General features: G+C 41.7%; 1 long non-coding RNA gene across 1 annotated transcript in view; it reads right to left on the reverse strand.

The window, feature by feature from the left end:
* Positions 1 to 11,248, reverse strand: part of LOC307023034 — a 56,030-nt gene extending 44,782 nt beyond the window's left edge. Inside the window, exons 1-2 of the long non-coding RNA XR_013803578.1 lie at positions 11,087 to 11,248; positions 8,211 to 8,335 (exon numbers count right to left, since the gene is read on the reverse strand). This is a non-coding gene — a long non-coding RNA (uncharacterized lncRNA). The remainder of the gene's footprint in view (positions 1 to 8,210; positions 8,336 to 11,086) is intronic.
* Between the last annotated feature and the right edge of the window lie 304 nt (positions 11,249 to 11,552).

Raw genomic sequence — 11,552 nt, forward strand, 5'->3', positions numbered from 1 at the left:
ACACACACACACACACACACACACACACACACACACACACACACACACACACACACACCAGCAGAAACACCTCACGTGCAGCTTTTCATGACAGCATATTAGACTACAGTGAACTGAGATGCAGTGCAGCGAGAACACAAAGCACACGGAGGCAGTTGGGTTCAAGGAAACAATATGAGATCGATATGCACGCGCCTCTCTGCTTCTCCGAGGTGTGAGGGGCCTGAATGCCCGGCGGTGCTGCTCTTCTAACACCGGCTTCATTACCACACTGCAACACGGCACTCTCATCAGATACAATAAGAGAGGGAATGAAGTGAGACAACAAGGAGAAACACATGGGGAAAGACTGATCCTTATCAAGGTCCACACACAGAGAGCAATGTTTTATCCAAATCAAAATGATGTTAGGACTCAGATGAATACAGAAAGAAACGGCCACACACAGACACGCCTCTAAGAAATACATGTCACTGATTTGGAAAAAGCTGAATTAAATAAAGATTAAAAAACTGGGTAGAAAGGGTTTTTCTTGTGTGATGGCTTCAGCATTGCAACACTGACTGAAGGACTGATGGTCTGTGGGAAAGACCTGCCTCAGCCCTTCACGCTCCCCTGCTCATCGCTCAGCCACCCAGGGAGCCGTGTCCTTCATGGGACCTCCACCTCACACTGCCCTGGTAGCGCCTCCTTACCTTTCTGCCTCTCCATGCTTCCACCTCTGCGTTCACACAGGGAAAGGGACTGGCCTTGCTAATTGGTGATCAGGGGATGGGTGTCGCACCGGGGGGTGGCCTCTTGATGATGGGGGGGCCAAAGGGCTGGGTAAATGTGAGGGGAGCAGGCAGTTGTAAAAGGTTGAAGCTGCATGTGAATGATAAGTCAGAAAAGAGCAGGGTTAGACCCAGCACAACACACTCATGCAATATTTCACATGGGTGCACATCAATTCACATGTGTAGTTAATGTTTTACAGGCTCAATCCTGACATTGATTGATGTGCACTGGCTAATTGCTGCAGTCTTTTAGAATAACTGATCAAAAACATAAACACGATATCTGACCCACGTGCACCTCTTGGGCATTTAACTTGGGCTGCAGGCAGAATAAACATTAGAATAGCGTAGGACAGCAGAGAAATGAAAACCCTCCACGCTTCAAATGAACAAACAGCTGTGTTGCTGCTGGAGCTGAATAGAGGCATCGACCCGCGTGGCCAGCCCCTTGCCCTTTCCCTGTTGCCTTGGCTGGCTGTAAACAGGCTGAGAGGCAGGGAGGTCGAGCCACACTGCCTGGGAGTCCGGGCTCCATCGTGGCACGCTAATTACAACAATAATGGAGCCTGATCGCAGGTCCTCGCAGGCCATGTCTCCCAGTAAACTACCCCTATGTATACTAGCTACCGATGTTGCTTTTTCCTGTTGTTTGAGATTAGCACGTAGCTGTTCTCTGTACCCCACTAGGGGGATGCCTGTGCTGGTTAGAGCATGTTAAAAAGGCCGGCAGCCCCGGCTCAGGCAGCAGGCTCTGGCCTAGCATAGTTAGTCCTAATGAGCAGGCGTTAGCGTAAACACACGTTAATGCTGTGGGGAAACAGGCAGGGTCGGGTCAGGGAAGTGATGTTACCGGTAGGGTGGCTAGCACACCAGAGCTGGGATCCTGATTAGTGCACATAAATAATGCAGCAGGCGAGGCTGGATGGAGGACTGGATTGGCTACAGCGGGGTGAAGCTGCATAACAATGACAGGGAACCTGTGTGAGGTCGCGGTTATTCAGACTCTGCTGGTGAAGCTTATGATTTAACCAGAACCATGCGAGTTGTAAAATAAGTCCTCCATTTGTTTGTGTCAGAGTCGATATTGTGCTGCTGTTTTGTTTTGTTTTTGCTTTTAACCTTATGAGCAAGCCTCTCTCTGAGATGACATATGCCACTGCAGAGCTGATAATTAACGGTGGTGTGGCAGCGATGTGGAGGACACGGCTGCAGGCTACAGCCAGTGGGGCTTCACACTTGCCCATGTGTCAGTTTGAGAGGCAGTGAGGGACAGAGTTCAGAGGTCAAATCCATTACTGAGGATTGAGAGGGAGTTTCCGTTAGAGGGTGACATGTCATATGTTGCTATGGGAACGTAGTGGTATGAACTCTGCCCTCTGTGAACTTCAGCTGAGACCCGAGGAGAGAGTGAGACTCAGGGGCTACCAAACAAGTCTATTAAGCCACTCAATCAATCAGGGAACAGAGGAGGAGTAACAGTCTCGTTTAAATGGAGGCTCGAGTGGCTTATTACTGAATTACTGGATACAAAATGAGTGTTTAAATTCAATAAAATATCTTAGAATATTTGTTTATGTTGTCCAACATCACACAAAGAAACGCTCAGTGTTTCCTCAGTTTGAACATCAGCACAGTTTTCAGTTGAGTATAAACAGTGAACTATTGTGAGGAAATATTGTGATTCAGGATAACTGTTTTACAGACAAACCCAAATAAGCGTTGTTACTTTGGTACAGTAAAGGAGTTTATGGCATTTTTTGTTTTTTACATTAGTGCTTATTTATTTCCACATTCAACACCAACAAATCAAGTTGAACACAAGTCATCTGATAAGGTTAAAGTTTGAGACCTTCAAGCTGTAACCTCTGGTGCTAAAAATCTAAAGCCGACCCAAAAGGTGCCAAATACTGCAGAAGCTGGCCTACGAAGCAAATCAATCCCATAGATCCACAGGTAATGCATAACCTTGCAGCAGAAATACAAATGTTTACAGTCTGGTTCAGAAAACAGTTTTGGTCTACAGGTAAATTCCCTAATCATGACTACTCTACAGGGGTTCATATTTAACTAATTGATTCAAATTATGGTAAGGATTAGAAACATGCGTAACTAAGTTACTACTCTCTAGGGGGACGGCCAGATCCACATGGAGCTAGACAATGGCTCTTCTGAAACCTATGTGTGACTTCATGAGACTACGTCCATGTTTTTATACACTTTATCGTAACAATATGTGATTTTTTATAAACCTTGCTTTGTTTTGCATACTTTATTCATGCGACTCTGAGATATTATCCTGAAATCATACATTTGTTTCCATCATTTTATCCTGTGACGGTGTTGAATGTTTAAGTATAAACTTATGCACAAACAAGATATAATTCATTATAAAAGCACTACCTGCTATCCGATAATCATAAATACGCAAATGTGACCGTGTTTCTGATGCACTAATTTTCCTCACTTGAACAGGTATGTTGAAATGGTTCAGCTGTGAGTGAGACAGCAGAGGCAGCAGGGGTCCAGAACAACCAGGATCAACAAATCCAGGTGCAAAACACAGAGAGGAAAACATGAAACAAGGCGGAGAGTCTTTGGTGACACTAGAAGGTGTTTTAGGGGACAGAAACGAGGGGAAAAGCCCTGCAGCTCTGTTTCCCCGCAATGGAGCACAATAACCTAGACTGGGGGCTATATGGCTACATTTACTATAAATATAATAATTGTATAACAAGTTATCAACAAAAAATAGGCAGATATACACATTACCCTCATCTGTTTAGCCTGAAAACCTGTAAACCAAACATACAGTATATCCCGATCTCCCTGATGAATTTAGCGCAGTTTTAAAAGTGTATAAAGTAAGACTTACAGTGGATCACATCACAGGCAAGGCCAAACAAATCACCAGGGATTTGATACAACTAGATGTTCTCAAATGAACCTTCACAGCGATCGAGAAAGCAGAAAGAGGATACCAAATAAATACCCCCAGGACTTGGATACGTGATCAATTAGTAGTCCCCAGGAATCCACAAAGGTAGCAGCTCACCCACTGTGCTTGTATATATTGTGGAGCTACACAGAAAGTAAAATAGTGTAGAACAAAGAGCAACTTGTTAGAGATCAGATTAATATTTTAAAGACCAGAAAATTGGAAAACCCATACCAGGAATTAGCAGTCAAAAACACAAGCCAAACTGGAGCTTGAAAACACAAGGATGGTCCATTACATTTTTTGGCTGCAACAACTGTATCACACACACACACACACTTTCCCATGCAGACACACACACTCGCACACATACACCATTCCCTCTCCGTTCCCCCTCCACACACAATGATGGCTCAGAGTCAAGTCCAGACGAGGGCATGCATCTGAAACCAAGAGTGAATCCATATTACATGTGTAGTGTGCTGTCTGTCTGGGTCCGGGTCATCAATTATGAATAGAAATATACAGCCTCCACAGCCCGGGCACTGGTGTCTCACCACTTGTAAAGGATTTCTTAAAAGGGGGACAGGCACACAGGTTTGTCATTCAGATGCAAGCCCGGGACTTAAGAGACAGATAGAGAAGGTTTCCTGTTCTCTTACACTTCCCGCCGGGGGAACTTTACTCTGCTTTCATTTAGGCCATTCCCTGTTGCGCTGAACTTAAGTAAGGCATCAGAAACTTGTACTGTAAAACAGCTACAGTACTGAGAGTGAAGTAAGACATACATAATGAAGTCAAGATAGAGACCTGCTTGGCTTATAGGCTTCAATCCTGTCTGTTGTTTCTGTCACTGTGGCGGAAAATCATGACCATCTGCATCTAATGTCAATCCAACATGAATTACGACAAATTGTTACATGTGTTTTTGTTGCTCTGTAGCTGTTCAGAGGAAAAACAACAACAGCAACAACAAAACAAAGGCACCTCATATCTACCGTCTGCATAATGTTGCTCCCGCGGAGAAGTCATTAATCATAACTAAACATCCCAAATCTTCTTAGAATTAAACAAAACATGCCACCTTTGTGTGTGTTTATGTAGAAATCTAACAAACTCGGCTACAATGCAGCAGGCTCAGAATTATAGAGCACATGTAGCTGGCAAAACAAATTTGCAATTCTCCTTGTCTATTCCCAAACCCCCAGTGTACTGCTCGTGCCCTCTAGAGACAGAACAAACAGCGGTTAAGATGTTTAAAAGGCTTTGCTGTCTTAGATACCTGTGCAGCTGAATACCAATAGACTGCTCTTACATTAAGGGGCTGTGGTGACATGGTACTACATTCAGAGCTTGCGGGGAAATGCTAACTCCTCTGGTTTCCTCAAGGGCAACAATGTGCTTAATGCCTGTGCGTGATGTTGTGTGAAGGCATGACTTGTGCATGTGTGGCTTATTCCGTCAGCCTGTTTAGTGTCTGATCTGAGCTATAAACACAGATGCCCCACAAGTGTGCTTTAGTTTGTGTGCCTGAGTCCTTTTCGACTGGTGGGACACATCCCACTGATTTCTAAAAGGTCACTGTCATTATTGTTGCTTAGCAACCTGGTATAGGGAGCCATAGGTGTACACCGTACAGTAATTGTGGATGCTGAGATACAGAGATCATGGGAAAAGGTGTGTATGATGAAAGAAACATTGATCTATTATGTTAAACACACACTGATGAGAGTATTTTTCTGTGTCTAGGTATGTTTCCATCTGCCAAGGAAATGAAAAGTCACCTCCAATGGAAAAGGGAAATAAAACTGGCCGGCATCTCAGTGAATCATTTCCTGTCATCTCTGGAAGATAGTGTTGCAAGGGCTCCCTCAACAATGGCCTTCTTCCATTGGACTTTGAATTATAACTGAAAATATGTTTATGATAGTAACACGTTTTGTTCAGCACGACAATCTCCACACATAAAGGCACTTTTAGATAAGTTGAAGAACACAATGCCATAACCTAAAATATATAGCTTATGATAAACTACAAACACACTACATCACAGTCACATGACTTCATCTCACCACCGCTAAGCTGAAGACGGAGTGTTGTTTGGTGTGATAGCTTTATGCAGTCTCATTTAGTCTCAGTAAGACACATAGCTTCAGAAATTCACCTGTAGGATATTTACTCTCTTAAGCTTGTGTGTACCAAATAATTCAGGCATCTAATCAAAAACACCATTGACTTTGAGTCGAGAACGGTAGTGCTGAAAAAAACCTTTGTAGATTTGACATACATTTCAGGATTCATCCTATGCACAGCACTTACTGTACTTGAGTGTACTTTGTTAAGGATGTGGAATTTTTCACTGGAAGTTTTTGCATCTTGTGTGACAATGTCCAACCGAGCCTTGATGGACGTTGGCCCGAGTTATTATACAATGATAAAGCCAGTGTACAGGTATGTACAGAGCCCAGTATAGAGGCAGAGTGATCTCTGAGTCATGTCCCATTTGTGGAGGTTGATGGATTTCCCCCTTGCTCTGCTCCCTCAGCTCAGTGGGGAGAAGGCAGGGCTGATAAGGTGATTTATCTGCACCTTTCCACCTCCTGTAATGGATGGCACATCCACCTTTCCCTGAAACTTCATCATCTCACAGCTACACCCCGTCTCTTACAAAGAAGTGTGAGAGAGAAATGAAACAGACATGCCGCACAAGAAAAAAAATGAAAACAGACTAACCAGATAGTGACTTCTTTCTCACACTTTCTCATTAAGGTTAGGAGAGTGTGGGAACACGACACTTAGCACTCTGAAGACACTAAATCACTCTCCGACGTCAAGCAGAACCAAAATATTGGATAGGTCGTGGCTTCTACTCATTGCTACCGGTGCTTTGATTGATTCTTTAATTCCTTCATCTTGTCTTGGTCCTGTGGGCTACTGCTCTGTGTTTTCAATGATTAGCTACAAGGGCTGGTTTTATAACACCTAAACCACAAAATAGTGTGTCTGTCAGCTTCCTCCAAAACAACTCGCATGGCTGGCCCAGAATTTACCATTTGAAATCTATCTAATGTGTTTGTAGCAGGCGATAGATAGACAGATCATAGTGTATTTCGCTATTTTGTGAAGCAGGGGTTCCTCAATGTTACAACCTGTGACTTAAAAATGTATATATGTTCCGTCTTCATATGTTTCATACAAGCGGGAAACCAAAGGATGGGTTTTAGATTGTTTTATTTGACTATATTTGGGGATTTTAGGATGAACAATTTCCCAGTGATTCATAGGCAACATGTTAAATAGATATTTTTCTAGCAGAAATGTTTATATATGATATAAGGATTGGATGTATATATTCCTAAGAGTATTCTTTCAGCATATACAAATACTTGGTTGTCATGGTTATGGTCAGCGAGACATTTTGTTGGACACAAACCTCGATCTTAGCCAAACTGATGTGCTTGTCAATTCATCAACTCTGACCTCTTCCAACTTAAGTGTGACTGTAAAACGAGTTTATTTTACTTTATGCTACTTACTGAATGTTTCAAATAAAAAAAGACAAGTTCGGACGTTTTTCAGTTTTGTAGCAAGCAGTAATTATTGTGATTTCGAAATATCAAAATATCAAAACGGTTTAATTAAGCGTTCGAACAAATGACCTATGCGTACTTTTCCGATGAGTACAGTGTCCCCTTTTCGTAAGTGCAAACCTATTTCCAGTATGTTTCATGTTTAACTAAAAACTTAAAAAATATATGAATATGCCCTTTCTGAGCTATTACCTTTCACATCAATCTGGAGGCAGCATGGCTTCTCCACAGGGATTGAAGCCAAGGATTCCCTGCTGATCCAACCTGAGGAGCCTTCTGGTTTAATTGGAAAACTTTTTCAAGTCTACAAAAACAGTCCAATATATTTTTTTTAAATGATTAAAACAATTATTAGACTATTATTATTGTTTTGACTTGTCCTGCTGAATTATTCCACAGTTTGTATTATTTAGCATGGCTTTAAAAAAGGCACGAGATAACCAAAATACTGCTTTGCACTGTTTGAAAAACTAAACTTGGCTCTTAAATACCATGCCTCACCAGCATAGTTGATCAATTAATTTAGATTTAGGTCATTTCTATTGTAATGTTATGTTTTAATTATATAGCCCATGCCATGTCACACATCTAATACTCTATTTTGCATTAAACAAATACAATCCAATGTTATTTTGAGGGTCCTTTATATCTGAAGCCGTGTTTGTATTCTCCTCTAAACAGCTCCCCAGCTTTCCTTAAACATTATTATCATTTTTACACCACAAGAGAGGACATCAATTAACCTTGGTGGTCAGCAATAGAAACACAGCAGCGTGCCGCTGGTTTCTGCTTCAGTGCCTCGGGCCCCTGGCTGACTCACCTATGTTTTAACAGTAGCGAGGAAAGGAGGCGGAGGGCTGAGGAGGAGGAGGGAGACAATCAATAGCAGATCAAAGTGTTTTAGCTTACCTTGGGCTGCAGAGAGAGAAGCGTTGTAATCAGCAAAGACACTGTTTACTCGCCGAGCCTTCCCAAGGCGGAGGGGAGGACTCCAGGCGCTGAGAAGGCTCGTTGTGGTGCTTTCAACAAGCTATCTGAAATGAGAGGAAATAGAGGAGAATTATGTAAAATAAAGAGCTGGTTTATTGCATGGCCTTTGACAGAAAAATACAGCATTTCCACATTTAAAAGATTTGTTAAAGGGTTTTCTTCATTGTAACACAGATTCGAACATGTAAATATTATTTAAAAATGGTATCCCTTAGCGTAAAAAAGCGTGAAAATGCCCTATCTAATCAATCTACAGCCATGTTTGCCCTGTGAGGCTGCATCAGTGCTGTGAGGTAAATACTAACATGGTAATATGCTCATGATAAAAATACCAGCATGCTGATGTTAAGAATGTATGAGGTTTCATGTTTGCCATCTAAGTTTAGTGTGTTTGCATGTTGACATTCGCTTTTGGCCCAATCTACTCTTTACCAACAGCATTCATCTCTGAGTGAACTTTAGTGTTGATCGAAAAACTGAGTGAAGGACATTATTCAAGTTCTGGTGCTCCAACGTAAAAGGGACCTGCAGCTCCTTGAATAGAGTCTACTTGACGTCGGATCAAAAACAAATTTAAATTCCAACATTTGAAGCAGAAAATAAATGCTTACAAAAAGCAGATTGAGTTGGGATGACATCTATATATCTTATATAGTCCAATATAGTTATATATAAGTGTTTTGTGGGACTTTAATTGATAGGACCAGTGCTTGAATTGGAATAAAAAAGGTGCCAGTACTCTAAATCAGTAACTGTTTCAAGTCAATTTATTTATAAAGCCCAAAATAAGTATTTGGCTCAAAGTCTATATAGTATATCCTATAATGCTGGTGGGTTTGTCTCTTTACTGTATATTTTAGAAAGGCTCACTGTACTTAAACAAAATGACTCAGGGTGCATCTGAGATTAGAGGGGGTGCGGTGGTAAAGTGCTATTTTTATAAGTGGGGAGTGGACCTGACACCCTCTAGGGGGGTCCGGGGGCATGCTCCCCCGGGAAGATTTGTTTTTAAATATTTAAGTTAGAAGCATCAATCTGGTGCACTTTGAGGGCAAAATGAAGAGATATATGGATACCTCTCAACATCCATATGAAACAACTGTAAACAGATTTACTTTTTCTTTATGGATATAAAAGAAAGTAAAGCCTGACTCCTACTGGCGGCTGGTTAAATGACTCCTCGTCCCTGAGTACACTCACCATCTTTCAGCAGGAAAGGAGAGAGGGAATCCTTGTCCGGCGACAACCGCTGTCTTTTCGCACTATTATTAAGACACGCTAACATTTTCGAAATGCTAACGTTATGTGATGTCTTTTCTGCTCTAGTCTATCGCTGCGGCACTGGATAGGACAACAGCTGCTTTACAGTGTGGGCACCCCGGTTTAAGGTTTTATAAAGAATGAGACTCTATATTTCAATCATATATGTAGTTGAATAAAACTGTTTTTTAACGCAGATTAATAACCTACTTTTCATTTGTAAAACCTGATTAGATGGGATGAAATTCATGTTTGAATCTCAAACCAGTGAGAATTATCTGTGCTGGGCTTAAAATGTTATAATACACCTGCCCTAGATAATAATTCAACTTTTTTGTCATCATTACCATACTAGTTAGGGTCTGGTTTGCAAGAAGAGAGTGTAAGGAAGCCGCTGGAGGGTCTCCTCTTAGCGATCCACGTCCGCTGAGTGTTGCCTGAGTGACTTTGACCCATGACACCAACCTCCCTCCACTGCCACGTCCTCCAAGCTGTAAAAAGCATGTCTGAAACAAGGGGGGTGGTGGCAGAGAGGGAGTGAAATGGGAGAGAGGAGGAGGTGGAGGAGGAGGAGGGGTGTTATGCCGAGTGTCCATGGAGGAAAGACCAAAGTGCTAAGATTTGTGAATGAATTAGAGAATTGATTCTCTTTTTGGGGGAGCTTCATCATAAGGGAAATGAAACTGCTATATTGCATCTTTTATTTTCAGTGACCACCATTTTTTAACTTATGTCCTCTGGTCATCACGGTTGCACCTGCTCCTCTCTCTCTCTCTCTCTCTCTCTCTCTCTCTCTCTCTCTCTTCCTCCAAGCTGAAGTGACCACACACCACACGTGTCACAGGCCTACCAGACAGGGGGAACCTGCAGTGATTTAGCAAACAAGCGCTCAATCAATGGTGCAGTGGAGCGAGTAACACATGCCAGTCAAAACCTATTACGTTCAAACAGCCCTCTTCAACTTCCACTCCACTGGGCCGACCCTTGGGCTGCGAGCCGGAGAGACTGGCCAGAGGACAACCACAGTGTTGTGAAGTCATACACTTAAGACAACAAAGTGTTTCTGTTTGTCTGTGATAAGGGGCTCATTATTTTTAAATTCTTACCAAAAAATAACTGGTAATGTACCTTTCCCAATGAGATTATTACGTTTTTTGGGAAAATACAGTTCAGAGTTTAGTTAGATGCAAATATCTGAAATTGGATTGTAAAATGTACCATTTGCAGCACAAACAATGTAGTCAAGCTTTTGTACTTACTGAATACTGTTGTTACTATGCTTATTACCATATTCATGAGGCAGAAAACACAACTTCTGAATGCGTGTGAACATGGGATAAAAAATCTGTTTAAACTGCTCTACGTCTTCTGGGTATTCCCGGTTGTAAACAGGATCACATTTTGCTCGAATACAAGCATAATGAAGCAAGCACATTGAATAATAGGGAAAAGTAGTTGCAAAATGACTATTTTGACTCTATAGGTTTAAGTAAGGCTAAGAATAGACCAAATGTTTTACTGTATATGTAAATTACCTTTTTGAAGAATGTGCGGCATCTTTTTAGCAATTCTTTCTGCACTTCATACCTGCTGGGTACCATTGTCTTTGTAGCTTCTGAAACCTATACAATGTATTTATTGAATCCTACTAATGTTTGAATGCTGTCTGTACAACTTTTAGTGTTGTTTTAACATGATTAAGGCCACAAACCAAAACATGTTGGTATTCTAATAAAATGTCTTGTTATAGAGTGACGCGTCCTAAAACCCGGAAGTAAACTCCTTCCGGTTCCTTCGACAAAAACGCAATGCAATTCCTCCATAGGATTTTAGAAAATAGCTCGAAATAAGGTCTGTGGTTGAGACACATTTAAGAGACGGATCACGTTTTGTTCAGCCGGAAAATATCCACATGTCTACCCTACTTTTATAATTTTTGAATCATAAATCTAGTCGCCAGAAGCAAAATGCTAACGTTATGCTATAAACTAACTACAGCAG

This window comes from Notothenia rossii (assembly GCF_949606895.1).
Source record: "Notothenia rossii genome assembly, chromosome: 1".
Lineage (NCBI taxonomy): Eukaryota > Metazoa > Chordata > Actinopteri > Perciformes > Nototheniidae > Notothenia > Notothenia rossii.